Here is a 13,736-nt window from a genome sequence, read left to right as displayed (position 1 = left end):
GACAGCAGACACACCAGACCTCATCTGGCAAGATCTTCTCCCTCTGCTGTCCTCTGCTGTCACACATCCCAATCACTCGCATCAACTGTCCCAAGAGAAACTGGGCAGGTTTGGCAGGGATGAGGGGCCAACACAGCATGGCTTTCCCAGCATCACTGCAAGCCAGAGCACTGAGAAAGCTTGAGAAGAAGGTCAGGATCCACGTGGAAAGCCCTGGGCAGTGTTTCCAGCTGCTTCTCATGTACAGAAATCCAGGCAGCACATGGCCTTGTTTTTGCTGCCAGCCAAGCCATGCACTCAGTGCATTAGTCTCCCGCTGCAAAACCAGGCCAAGGGCACACAGATATCCTTTCCATTGATTGTTCCACTCTGCTCTGGCAACTCACCAATAAACTGGAAGGAAGTTTGCAGTGAGAGGCAGGGAGAGCTGTGGGACACCCACTGGATCTGGCCCCGTGTGACAGGAGGGGCTGGTGCAGCTGCAGACAGGGCCAAGGGAAGGGCAGTGCCACATCCCCGGGGCTGCAGTGCCCGTGGGCACCGTGGGCACCACTCGTGCCACTCCCATGCAGCTTCCTCCTGCTCCACCAGCTGGGTGAGCTGGACCAGCCTCGCCCTCCTCCAGCTCCTCCAACATTTTTTATTCCAGCCAACTTTGCAGCATCTAATGCCCCACCAGCAGGACAGAGCAGGAGAGACGGGGCAGGCCTGGGTGTGGGAAGGAGACCCCAGGGATGAATCTGGAGTGGGGCTGAGGGAGAAGATCAGGATGTGGCAGCCTGGGTCTCTGGGTCCTGCTGGTGCTAAACAAGGGCTAAAATAAGCTTTGTGATTGTAACTTCCCCCTCACTCCCTCCAAACATGGAGTATCCTGGTGTTCCCCAAATCCAGGGCTTCATCCCACCAGGCTGGGAGCTGCAAACCCAAGCAAAGGGCAGCTGAGGTTTGGGTCAGCTCAGCAGCTCTGCCCTGCAATGTGGGCTTTGCAACAAACAATTATGATAATTGCCAGTGACCAAAACAGGCAGAAAACGTTTGTGTCATGGCAACTCAGGAAATAAACCCAGAGCAGAGCCTGTGTCCATCAGCCACTGCTGCCAGTGCAACTCATGCTCCATGCCCTGTGTTGTCTAACAGGCTCTGTCCCCACTGTGCAGCCCCTCAGGAGCCAGAACGGGGTGGGTTACACCATCCCAGAGCTGTCCTGACCTGCAGACAGCAGACACAGGGACAGTTGTCACTCATACAGGGATCCCTGCAGTGCTCAGCCCCACAGAAATACCCCAAGCAGAGTTAATCCTCCAAAATGGAGTGCGCAGGTGACCTCACAGGGAAGAGCCACTTTGCAAGCTGCACTTGGGGGTTATTCACCTCCTGATGGACACAGACCTCTCCCAGCCTGGGTGCTGGAGGTGCCTTGTGTCCCACCCAGCTCAGGCCTTGCAAAGTCCATGATGTCCAGAAGAGAAGTCCCCTCCCTGCCAGGGCTTCTGCAGGACACCAGGCATGTAACTCCCTGTGGGCCTGCCATCCCCAACCTGCTGTGCTCCCCTTTCTCCTCACCCCTGCTCATCTTTTTGCATAGTCATGACTGATGAGAATTTCCTCCAATTTCCCATTCTAAAAAAGATAACATCTGAACTGAGGCCAGAGAAATAAAACTTCAGCTCTACAGGACAGTGATTCAGCAGAGTATAGCCAGGGTTATAATTGAAGCTGCACTTACTCATCTGGTTTGTGTGCTGGCACCTGCTCATGAACACCAAACCATGTGTGTCAAATTACAAACCAGGGAGAGGGCAAACCTGGCTGTTCCTGTGCCAAAATCCTTCATCCCTCGTGTCCTCAGAGGCCAGCCATGCTCTGTGCTGTGGCTCTGCAGGGCTCACCCAGGCAGGGAATGGGCCTGGGAAAGCTTCCTCCTCCTCATAAACCAGCAGCATCCTCACCATGCTCCAGGTGCAGTCAGGCCTGTGTGGTTACCAAGGTGGATTCTTGTCACCAAGGATGGGCAAGGATGTTGTTTCAAAGGGGATTGGTGGCATTGATGTGACCTGCAGCATTTTTACTGCCACAATGATGCGAGGGAAGCAGACAGCAGAGGTCGTCTCTAAGATCCCAAGCTGACAGGTAGAAAAGATGGTGTCCCCTGCCTTGTTTGAGCTCCAGTCACAAAGTCCAAATATTTTAATTTCACTCTGTTTTCTGTGGAATTTGTGAGAATCTGGATATGTAGCTCTGCAGCTGGCTGCTGTTCCCTGACCCCCACAGCCCTGGGGAGTTCCAAAATTGCAGGTGAAGGTAACAGGGGGCCACATGTGGAGCAAGGGGAGGAATAGTGCCTCAAGGCACATTTGCTCATCAGTCTGGCTTTGATGCCAAGTGAAGGAGCAATAGGTACACCACTCTGTTAGCAATGAATTAAAATAGAACAATATAATTAGCACCAATTACATGGTTGTACAGAAACGGATTGTGTCAGATTAGCATGGTACTTCTTGAGGAGATTAAAAGATTGGATGATCATGGAAAAGAGCTTTTAGGTGAATTTCTGACAGAGGTGTCTGGGTTGGTGCCACTGAAACACTCTCAGGGACCAAGTGCAGAAGCCTCTTTGTGCACCATGATGCCAAATCTGGGGGTAACTTTGCTGTTTTCCAACCCAAGACTCAGCTTTTCACTTCTTTTGTTACCTGTTTCCTGAAAAAAATCAACCAGCAGAAGTATTGCCAGTGACAGGGGACCTCACCCATGGCTCTGTTGAGCAAAATCTTTGGAAGGCTCTAAAAATCTCCCACAGCAAGAGTCTCTGGAGATGTCTCTGGGCAGTGGGGCAGAGCTGGGCTGTGACAGGAGCTGAGCAGTCACTATGGACACTCTGGAGAGCCCATGGACTGCTCCTGGATAAGTACACGGGTCTCTGGACAGGTGAGGAGCCTGTGGAAACCAGGGCACAGTGCTCAGCCTCAGCCACGTGCAAGGTTTTCCCTGGCAGCAGGACAAAGCAGTGGAAGGTTTGGCAGAGGTGACAGGATTGCTGTCCTGGTGTTTACCCCCCACCATGGAGAACAGAATAAAGCCCAAAACATGAGAGGCAAACGAGGGAAAACAGAGAGCACTACAACTGGGAGTGGTCTCTGGTGGGCAGGTGCAAGGGATTCGGTCCATGGAAGGACTTGAAGGTGAAGAAAAACAACTTTTAGCTGTCAGAGCAGGTGGGAGGGTGTGGGGAAGAACGTGAGAGAGGGATTAGGCAGGGAAGCAGCAGGAGAGCAGGGTCCTTCACACACTGATCTGGGTAAAACAGGCAGGACAGATGACTGAGAGTACCCCAGTACCCAAGATGGTGGAGAGTAAGAGGAAGTGATCTTTGCTTTGAGCTGGCAGCTGATCATCCCAAGTTCCCAGTCAAGGCCTTTGGGACAGATCCAGCTTCCTCCCAGTGAGAGGAAGAAACCAGCACCCTGCATCCCCATTAGCTGCTTACAGCTCATGGGCCCTGTGAGAGCACAAGGTCCAGCTGCTCAGAGAGGGCCTCTCCCACCCACATCAGGGGAACAGGAGGGAAGAGAAGAGGAGCAAGAGGAGCTGCTGTCCATTAACCTCTTGCCTAGAGGGCAGGGAACGCTGCAAGGAAAGCTCCATCCCAGGGGGTGCAGCTTGAGCCCACCTGCCCCAGAGCTGGGCAGTCCCTGTGCAGGTGCCAGACACACCAGCAGTGTCATCTGCTGCATCCCCACTGCCCTTCCAGGCTCTGCTCAGGTGCAGCCACCTGCACGAGCTGCAGGTGAAGCAGGGCTGAGGAAGGCACCTTCAGCCCTGGTCTGAGCCACCCCACAGCTCTCAGACACAGCCCTGGGGCCAGGTGTGGCAGCAGAGGTGCCACTGAGGTCTGGCTCTGCAGGCAAGGGGGTGTGTGCAGCCTAAGGGTGCTGGTCCCTGACAGTGGCAGATGGGATGTTCTGAGGTACAGGCTGACTTAATCTCAGGGTCTGTGGTGCTGGGATGACCCTAAGAGTGTAAAAGTCTTTGTTTCTAGCCCGTGCAGCCAAAGAAGGAGTCACAGAATCACAGAATCACAGAATAATGAGGTTGGAAGAGACCTCTAAGATCATCAAGTCCAACCTATGCCCTAACACCACAACTAGACTATAGCACCAAGTGCCAAGTCCAGTCTTTTTTTAAACATATCCAGAGATGGGGATTCCACCGACTCCCTGGGAAGACAATTCCAGTATTTTATTATTCTTTCAGTGAAACTTTTTTCCCTAATATCCAACCTGTACCTTCCCTGACTTAGCTGAGGCTGTGTCCTCTTGTTCTGCCAGTTGCTGCCCGGTGGAAGAGACTGACCCCACCTGTGCAACCTCCCTTCAGGAGCTGTAGAGAGCAATGAGGTCACCTCTGAGCCTCCTCTTCTCCAGGCTGAACAGCCCCAACTCCCTCAAATGTTCCTCGTAGGGCTTGTGTGCCAAGCCCCTCACCAGCCTCGTTGCCTCCTCTGGACATGCTCAAGCATCTCAATGTCCTTCCTGAACAGAGGGGCCCAAGTTGGAATGTATAGGGTGCCTTTGCAGGGTTGTTTATTTTTCCTTATCTAGAACATTCTTTCTCTGACTTGCCGAGCTCTGTCTAGCAAGGAGGCCGTGGCATTCTGAGTGTCGCCTCAGGTGGAGTTTACATTTTATATTCAAAGCTATGTGTACTGTATTTACAATATTGTGCCAATATCTATCATTTATGTTGGACAGTGTGTGTCTACCTTAAACCAAAAGCAAAGCGTCACCATCACACCAAAACATGGAGGGCAGGAAAAAGGAGAAGGCCAGGACACGCCCAAATCCCTCCATCTTGACCCCCTGAATCCTAGTTTAAAAAACCCTAAAATTCTACTTTTTCACCCTGTGTTAACTCAACTACCACACTACTCAAATCCTTGTGGCTTGTAATTCCTCATCCAGAGTTGGCAGCTTTTCCCACGGGCTAAAATCGAAGCCACAGGTGTTTTTTACTTCGTGCCAAGGTCTCTGAGCCCTCTGCCAGGGTCTGGAGACAGCCAGGGCCGCCAGGGGGATGTGCTGGACTCTGACAATTTCATAGCAGGGCCCAGCACATCCATCCCAAAAAAGAGGAGACAACACCAGGAGAAAAGGCAGCTGGGCAGGGCTGAAGAAACACTGACTTCACCCCAAAGTTTTTTCACTGTAACATCAACTGAGCAGGAAACATGACAAAAACTCCAGGGAATCCCAAACACCTCTGGGATTTTCCCTTGCCAGGAGTCAGAAGTGATTCCCAGGGCAGAAGCAGTGTTGCAAAGGCTGGCAGCCCAGATGCTGAGTGGGGCTTTCACTTCCAGGACTTGCTCTGTGCCACAGCCTTCAGTAATCCAAACCCTGCACAGCAGGCACTTCTTCCAGCCAGCAAAGGCAGGAGATTTTCTCTTATTACACTACCTTGCACTGACAAAGGGAAAGGGATGTTACTCTCCATGAGGCTTTCAGCAGGGCTAAGCAGCCACGTGTTGTTGCTCACAAAATGTGGTTTTATCCCTTGATGTATGTTTATGGCCCTGCCCTGATGCAGAGGCTGAAACAGTTAAATCAAATCCTGAGGGGAAAAGGACATATCAAATTCAAACTGAAAAGGTAAGTTTATTTTCAGCACTACCAAAAAACTTAGACGTTAAGTGTATATTTATTTCAAAAAAACCCCACAATACAGTAAATGTAATTTATTGCACTATTTTTTTCAAAAATACATTTAATTGTCAGTACTTACGTAGATACATTTTGTGGAGAAGTGCCAGATTAATTAATTCCCTCTAAGATCTTTCTCTAGTCTACTGATTTGCTGTCATGGACTCAGACTGACCCTGTATCACTTATTTTTGTAATTAAATAGGATTTCATCCTCACTATTTTTGGGTTTGACTCCTGTGCCTTTGTCCACTGCAGACACTCACCCATTGTGCAATTCACACCTGCATGGGAAGGCACTTGCATGGCACTCCCATGCACTCACACATCTGCATGGCAAGCCACAGGCTAGGGGACATCCTTGGCCTGAGGAGAATGTTTTGAGGAAGGCTCCTAGTGTTCTTTTAGCTTTCCTGATGACTATGTCAGTCTGGAAAGCCCCAGAGTCACCCAGTTGATCAGCTCAGGAAATTAACTCAGGGATTTGAGAGCATCCAGGAGTTGGCACAAAGGGTGTCTGGAGGTCTTTGTCCAGCTTGCTGTCACCAACCCTCCAGCTTTTCCTCATCAAGCCCTGTGAAAGCCCAGAACCCAGCCTGAACCTCACCCCACAGCCTCGCTCACACCCTTTCCCCCACACTGTCCCCACCCTGGGGGGCTGCACAGCCAGGACCTGCCTCTCCTCTGCTGTGGGGAAAGGGCAGGACACGAATCTGAGCACCTTGTGGGGCAGGAAGGTTCATGGGTTCATGCCCTGCTGGCAGAAAGCACTGCCCAAAGTTCTGCTGTGCCCCTGTTGTGTTCCCCCAGTTCAGAGGATGCTCACACCATCATGCAGAGCTCACCCCATCCCTCGGAGCTCACCCCATCCCTCAGAGCTCACTCCACCCTGCAGAGCTCACCCCAATCCTTCAGAGCTCACCCCAATCCTCAGAGCTCACCCCAATCCTCAGAGCTCACTCCAACCCTCAGAGCTCACCCCAATCCTTCAGAGCTGACCCCATCCCTTTGGGCTCACCCCATCCCTTTGGGCTCACCCCACCCTGCAGAGCTCACCCCATCCCTCAGAGCTCACCCCAATCCTCAGAGCTCACCCCATCCCTCGGAGCTCACCCCATCCCTCAGAGCTCACTCCATCCCTCAGAGCTCACCCCAATCCTTCAGAGCTCACCCCAATCCTCAGAGCTCACTCCATCCCTCAGAGCTCACACCATCATGCAGAGCTCACCCCATCCCTCGGAGCTCACCCCATCCCTCGGAGCTCACCCCAATCCTCAGAGCTCACCCCAATCCTCAGAGCTCACCCCACCCTGCAGAGCTCACCCCATCCCTCAGAGCTCACCCCAATCCTCAGAGCTCACCCCACCCTGCAGAGCTCACCCCATCCCTCAGAGCTCACTCCATCCCTCAGAGCTCACCCCATCCCTCAGAGCTCACCCCATCCCTCAGAGCTCACCCCAATCCTCAGAGCTCACCCCATCCCTCAGAGCTCACCCCAATCCTCAGAGCTCACCCCATCCCTCAGAGCTCACCCCAATCCTTCAGAGCTCACCCCATCCCTCAGAGCTCACCCCATCCCTCAGAGCTCACCCCAATCCTCAGAGCTCACCCCATCCCTCAGAGCTCACCCCATCCCCTGGAGCTCATCCCATCCCTCAGAGGTCACCCCAATCCTCAGAGCTCACCCCAATCCTCAGAGCTCACCCCATCCCTCAGAGCTCACCCCAATCCTCAGAGCTCACCCCACCCTGCAGAGCTCACCCCATCCCTTGCATCTCCCCCAGAGAATCAGGAGCCAGCCAGGCCACAGCCAACAAGTGTGTTTTAGCTTGGGCAAGCTGGAAACTCACTCCTACCCAGAGCCACCCCCTTGCACCCTCCTCCTCAGCCCCAGCAGCCCCACTCGTGGCTGAGCCCTGCAGGGCTGTGGCACTGGCCACACCACGCTGAGATGACCTCTGCCAGCTCAGATAGCAGTTCAAAAGGCAAGCAGCCTTTCTCCTCACTCTCAGGCTCCCTCTCAGTTTCTTTTAAGCACAAAAACGGCATCCCAAAAAAAAAAAAAAAAAAAAAAAAAAAAAAAAAAAAAAAAAGGGAGGGGAGGAAAGAAAAGAAAGGGGCGATTTCCAGCCAGGCAGTAAAATGCCATCTGTCTCCAGACGGCTCATGTGACATTGACAGACGTCCACTGCCAGCCAGAGCCAAAGGCTCGGCAGCCCGTGGTCCCTGGGCCCTTTCCCCAGTCCCCAAACACAGCAAGGGCTCCAGAGGAGGGACAGAAAATGAACCAGGCTCATCCTTGGTGTCCTTCCCGCGGGATGATGTGCCCAGGGCGGTGGTGGAGGAGGCAGTGTTGGACTTTGGAGCGGGGCTGTCTGTGTCTGATGACTTCTCACCAGGCTGAGATCCCCTTGCATCCACCTGTTTTCCTCTCTAAAGCAGCTCCTAGAAAACAAAGGAGATGAACAGCAGGCACCCCACCACCCCCACACCACACAACTGCTTAATTGCCTCTAGGAAAAGAGCCTGGCTGACCCCGGGACCCTCCTGGGCCGGGAGGGCAGAGAGCAGAAGGGCTGCACAGGACTGCCCTGCTGCCCCTGACCAGCCACAGGCTATGCCTGCCCACACTGCCACAAAGAGGAAAGCTGCAGCTCTCCTTTCCTGGGAGCACAGATGTCTCTGGATGACACAGCCACATCCCACAAAGAGAGATGCACCTCAGGGGGGATGGCAGGGAAGTCCCTGTGCAGTGGGTAGAACAGGAATAGCCCCAAATGTTCCTGGTTTTCCTGTATTTCCCAAGAGTGATGGTTTCAGCAGAGCAGGAATGAGGTGGGTGTTGGAAGGTGGAACCTTCTTGCCTTACATCCCAGGCATCTGTGGCTTTGCAGAGCAGCACAGCCCCTGGGAAGCTCAGCACCCCTGAATCCTGTGATGGCACCAGCTGAGCAGCCCTGGCCAGGCTGGGCACGAGCCACACACCTGCCTGTGGTAGCCACCCTCGTGCCAGCCAGGCCAGCAGGGCTGGCACAGCAGCGAGGTGCTCAAACTGCCCTTCACTGGAGCACCAAGGAGCAGCAGGAGCAGCAGGACAGGCCAGCACACACCTCCTTCTGCAGGAACCTCCTGTCCCCACCCTGGGTGGCTGCACAGCCAGGACCTGCTGCTCCCCTGCTCCAGCTGGGATGTGGGGAAGGGGCAGGACAGGGCTCTGAAGGGCTTGTGACCAGGACCTGACAGGGCCCCCTGACAGGGCCATGCCCACCACTGATGGGTGGTTCTGGGGAAGTGTTGAAGGTGTTGTAGAACCTTGTGACATCATCCTGCTGGCCCTTGGCAGGAAGGGGAAGCCACCTCACCTCATCCCCCCAGCTCTGTGTGTGGCTAAGTGGCTACTCCAGCAGCTCTGCTCCCAGCAGGCAGGTTTAGGATATGAGCAGCTCGGCTCTGAGATGGACAAGGTCTCCTTGGACAAGGTCCTGACATGCATTGGGTGGTGGGCAGTGCTCTGGGCATGAGAAGGAGTTAGACTCATTGATCCTTGTGTCCCACTTCCATGAGCAGGACTCAGCATCCTGGCAGTGCTGCCAGCACTGTAGCCCTGTCAGGTGAAGCCACCAGAGAAATGACACCACATTTCCCACTGTGTCCTCCCTGCTGCCTGCAGAAACAGCCTTGATCCTTGGCATTGCCAGAGGGGTGAGAAGGGCTGAACATGTGGCTGTTCCTTAAGGATGAGCAAAGAAACAGCAAGGTCATCCCAGGGCAATGCCAGGCCTTGGGACACAGTGCCAGGGCAGCAGCTCTGTCCTTCACTGGCTGCAGTGGGTCAGTGCTGCCATCAGGAGAAAGCCCATGAGGAGCTGCTGCAATGATACCCCCAGAGCACACCCTGAGCTGGGGCTGTGAAGCCTGGACCAGCCTGGAATACCACCCAAGATGTGCCAAGGAGATTCCCAGCATCACTCCCCAGCTCCTGGGCACAGGTGTGCATTGTTTCACTTGTTCCTACACCATACCACCCAGAGATGGTTCTGTTTGACCTCTGCAGCCACCCCTGACCCCACAGGTGACTCCTATCCACATCCTACTCCCCTCCTCTGGGTTCTGCAGTTTTTCAGGAGGATGCACAAAGGGAACCAGGGTTCTGGGCTCTCTGGGGGATGGAGAGAACATCAGTATCTGAACAACCTTGAGCCAAGACAACAATGGTCACAGGATGCAAAAGGTCCTGCAGAGCTATTGTAGAAGTTCTAATTGTGTTGTGAAATGGTGGTGTGGCATTTCCTCAGCCTGCAGGATGGAAACAGGCATCACTGCAGGTGGGGCTGGCAGATGTGGGGCTGGGAAGTGTGGGGCTGCCTCCAGCTCAGCCCCACAGGAGCCACTGTCCAGTGCTGGGTGCAGAGAAACGCTCTGAAGCATCCAGGCCCTGCTGTGTTTAACCTGGCTAATGAGTAGCCAGGCAGGATGTGGCCATTCAAGGACACTGGATGACAACAGCCCTTCTGCCTCTGTTTACACAGCACACACAGCTGGGCCCTTCCCACAGCCCAGGATCCTGCCTGAAGCCTGCACATGGCTGCTGGGATGAAGAACTGCTCTTGGACCAGGCAGTGACTCCATCTCTGCAGTGAGAGAGCATCAAAACCTCTGAGAGAGCACAGTGTGGCTGAACAGATCCCTGCCTACCTGAGAAACAGCCTTGCTAAAACCCTATCTAAAGCCACCTCTGACCTAAAGCTGAAGGCAGCAGGTTCTGTGCTTCTCCCAAGCCAGCAAAAATATCAGGACCAAGAGGCAGGAGGAATGGAGAGAGTGCCTTGCCTGAATGCACACTTGCTGCACGTGGGATCACAGGGCCAGAGAACGTGGGTGTGAACAAGCAAGCACAGGAGACCAGGCTTAGCTGCTCCGGGCTCCTGCTCTGCTTCACATGGACATGTCCAAGGGACTCACCTCAGGAGCCATTGCACAGAATTCAGAGAATTCACAGAATCCACAGAATTCACAGAATTCACAGAATGACTAGGTTGGAAGAGACCTTAAAGATCATTGAGTCCAACCAATTTAGAAGGAGCAGTTCAGGATTTGTGGTGCTGAAGAAGGAGGGAAAATCTCCCAGTTTTTGAGACTAAACATAGGACGTGTCCTCTGGTAGGTACTCATGACACTGGGATAGACACACAGCGATGGGATGGACTCTTCATCTTCAGAGAATTTCAAAATTTTAATGGATTGGGCCTGAGAAACCCATTGCAGATTTTAAGCCAGTTATGCACAGAACAGGAGGTTTGACCAGGAACCTCCAGAAGTTCCTCCTAAATTAATCCTTACGGTAATTCTGTCAGGTCCCTGAACTTCTGATCTTTGCAGACCAGCCAAAAAATTTGGCCTATCCATAGGTTCCCACCTATGGCATGTTTGGGTGAACTCAAGAAGTGGATTTTCTTGGGTGTAAGTAGAGTTGGGTTATTCATGGTGTTTGCTTTGCATTGCTCTGGGAAAGCTAAGGCTTGACATGTCTCTCACACATGCCTCCCACTCAAGTTAATATTATTCTTCTTGTGAAGAGGAAACCACTTAAGGCTCTCACAAGTGCTTCTCATCAGCTTAAGTGAACAGAAAAGTGAGTATGAACTGATCTTAGGTAAATGAAGTCCACTTCAATTGGCAGTTAAGGGTTCAAAGCCATTTCATTAATACATTTCAGCTCCACCTCCCTGTACACAGACCCAAAGAGACACCTCACACCCACTTTCAGTGCTGTTCAGCAACTAACACCCCTACTCGATCCACAGGTACTTGGAAACCTTGGTGAACCTCACCTAGGTGCAGATCCAAAATCCCCCTCTGATTCAGCAGGACAATTTCCACCATTTTCTAGCCCTGAACTTTCCTTTCCTTTTCCTTTCCTTTCCTTTCCTTTCCTTTCCTTTCCTTTCCTTTCCTTTCCTTTTTCCTTTCCTTCCTTTCCTTTCCTTTCCTTTCCTTTCCTTTCCTTTCCTTTCCTTTCCTTTCCTTTCCTTTCCTTTCCTTCCCTTTCCTTCCCTTTCCTTCCCTTTCCTTTTTTCCTTTCCTTTCCTTTCCTTTCCTTTCCTTTCCTTTCCTTTCCTTTCCTTTCCTTTCCTTTCCTTTCCTTTCCTTTCCTTTCCTTTCCTTTCCTTTCCTTTCCTTTCCTTTCCTTTCCTTCCCTTTCCTTCCCTTTCCTTCCCTTTCCTTCCCTTTCCTTCCCTTTCCTTCCCTTTCCTTCCCTTTCCTTCCCTTTCCTTCCCTTTCCTTCCCTTTCCTTCCCTTTCCTTCCCTTTCCTTCCCTTTCCTTCCCTTTCCTTTCCTTTCCTTTCCTTTCCTTTCCTTTCCTTTCCTTTCCTTTCCTTTCCTTTCCTTTCCTTTCCTTTCCTTTCCTTTCCTCTTTTTCTTTCTTTTACTTTTTCTTTTCTTTCTCTTTTATTTCCTAATTTCCTTCTTACTTTCTTCCCTTCTTTCCTTCCTTCTTTTTCTTCTTCCTTCTTTCCTTTTTTGTTCCTTTTCCTCTGCACTATTTGAATGACAAAGGTTTCTGATTACAGTCCTCCAGGGGAATCAAACACCAAGGCTGCTGCTCATTCACTGACTGGCAGATTAAGATGGATAAAGGGAGAGATTTGTATATTGACTCTGTGTTTATGTAACTCATGTGCAAGGCCTGGCCAGAAGTAAAGGGGGATCTGACCCACATAAATAATAACGAGCAGCATTTTTAAACTAAATCATCTGGAAAATTCACAGACGATTCCATCGGTTCCTTCTATTGTGTCACCAGAGGGTCATAAATAATTCAGCCTTGCTCAAATATTTATGGAAATCAATTTAGCCCTCAGTCCAATGCCACCTCCCTGAGAAACAGTTTTCTTTCCTATCACAAGTGCAAACTGACTGCCTTCTGTCCCATGAGGCTTCCCAGGGCCAAGGGCACCTGTAACTCCCACAGCACATCCAGGCACCAGCTCTGGAGCCACAGGACAACAGGGAAGATGAAGCTGCACATGGTCTCCCAGGAGAGGAGCAGGTCACCAGTCCAGCTGTGACCACCCTCAGCTCCACTGTGGGCATCTGCCCTGTCGGAACTAAAAATGTCCCTCAGACATTTTTGGATGTTCCAGGTCCAGGTCAGAAGCATTTGAGACCCTGGCACAGCTGCAAACAGCTGTGATTTTGGGTTTGAATCATGGAATGATTTACCAACCTTGCAGGAAGAACAAAAAGTCACAAAAATTTAGATATTAGAGTAGAAGTAGTTACAAAGTAGAGGGAAGAATTTTTGAGTGCTGTACAGGGTTGTTTTAAGTCCTGCACAGGGGGGTTTTGGTTTTGTACATGGGGGCCAGAGGTTTTAAGATAGAGGGATTTGGGCCTGCCCTGTCCTCCCTCTTTCTTCTTCCTTACCTCCATGTTCTTGGTGATGTTGGCACTCACAGGTTGGTTTAGAGTAGAAAAGCACCATTTAATATAGGTAACAGGCATTGGGGAAAAACTGCAAACATGTAACACAGCATAACACAGCAGCAGCCCTGGGTGGGGAGAGAAGAAGCAGTCGGGGTCAGAGAGAATGTCAGGGTGTGTGTGTGCCTCTGCCTGAGCTGTGAGCAAACCACAGCAGCCCCAGGAGAAAATCTTTTAGATAACTTGCAATGAACTGCCTTGAGACCCAACAACAGAGACTGCTGAGCCTTTCTTTGGAAGCTCAGGTTGGAGGAGAAGCTTTTCCACCACACGGAGCCACCCGTGACAGAGGGTGGTCTTCAGCACTGGCCTGGCCCAGGGTGGCTGTCAGCTCCAGAGTTGAGGAGCAGCTTTGGCAAAGCTGTGGGCACATGGAGAGCAGCTCCTGTGCAGGTGACAACTCGAGTCAACAACTCCTGCACAGGAGACACCTAGATGAGATCAAAGGTCACAAAACAAGCTCCCACAGGAGCCAGCAGCCCAGGGGAGCTCCCTGTGCCCACTCCCAGGGCAAGGTCCATGGCTGTGCCATACCCACCGAGGAGCAGCTGC

The sequence above is a fragment of the Lonchura striata genome, chromosome 26 (genome assembly GCF_046129695.1).
Source record: "Lonchura striata isolate bLonStr1 chromosome 26, bLonStr1.mat, whole genome shotgun sequence".
NCBI lineage: Eukaryota > Metazoa > Chordata > Aves > Passeriformes > Estrildidae > Lonchura > Lonchura striata.
This window is presented reverse-complemented; position numbering follows the sequence as displayed.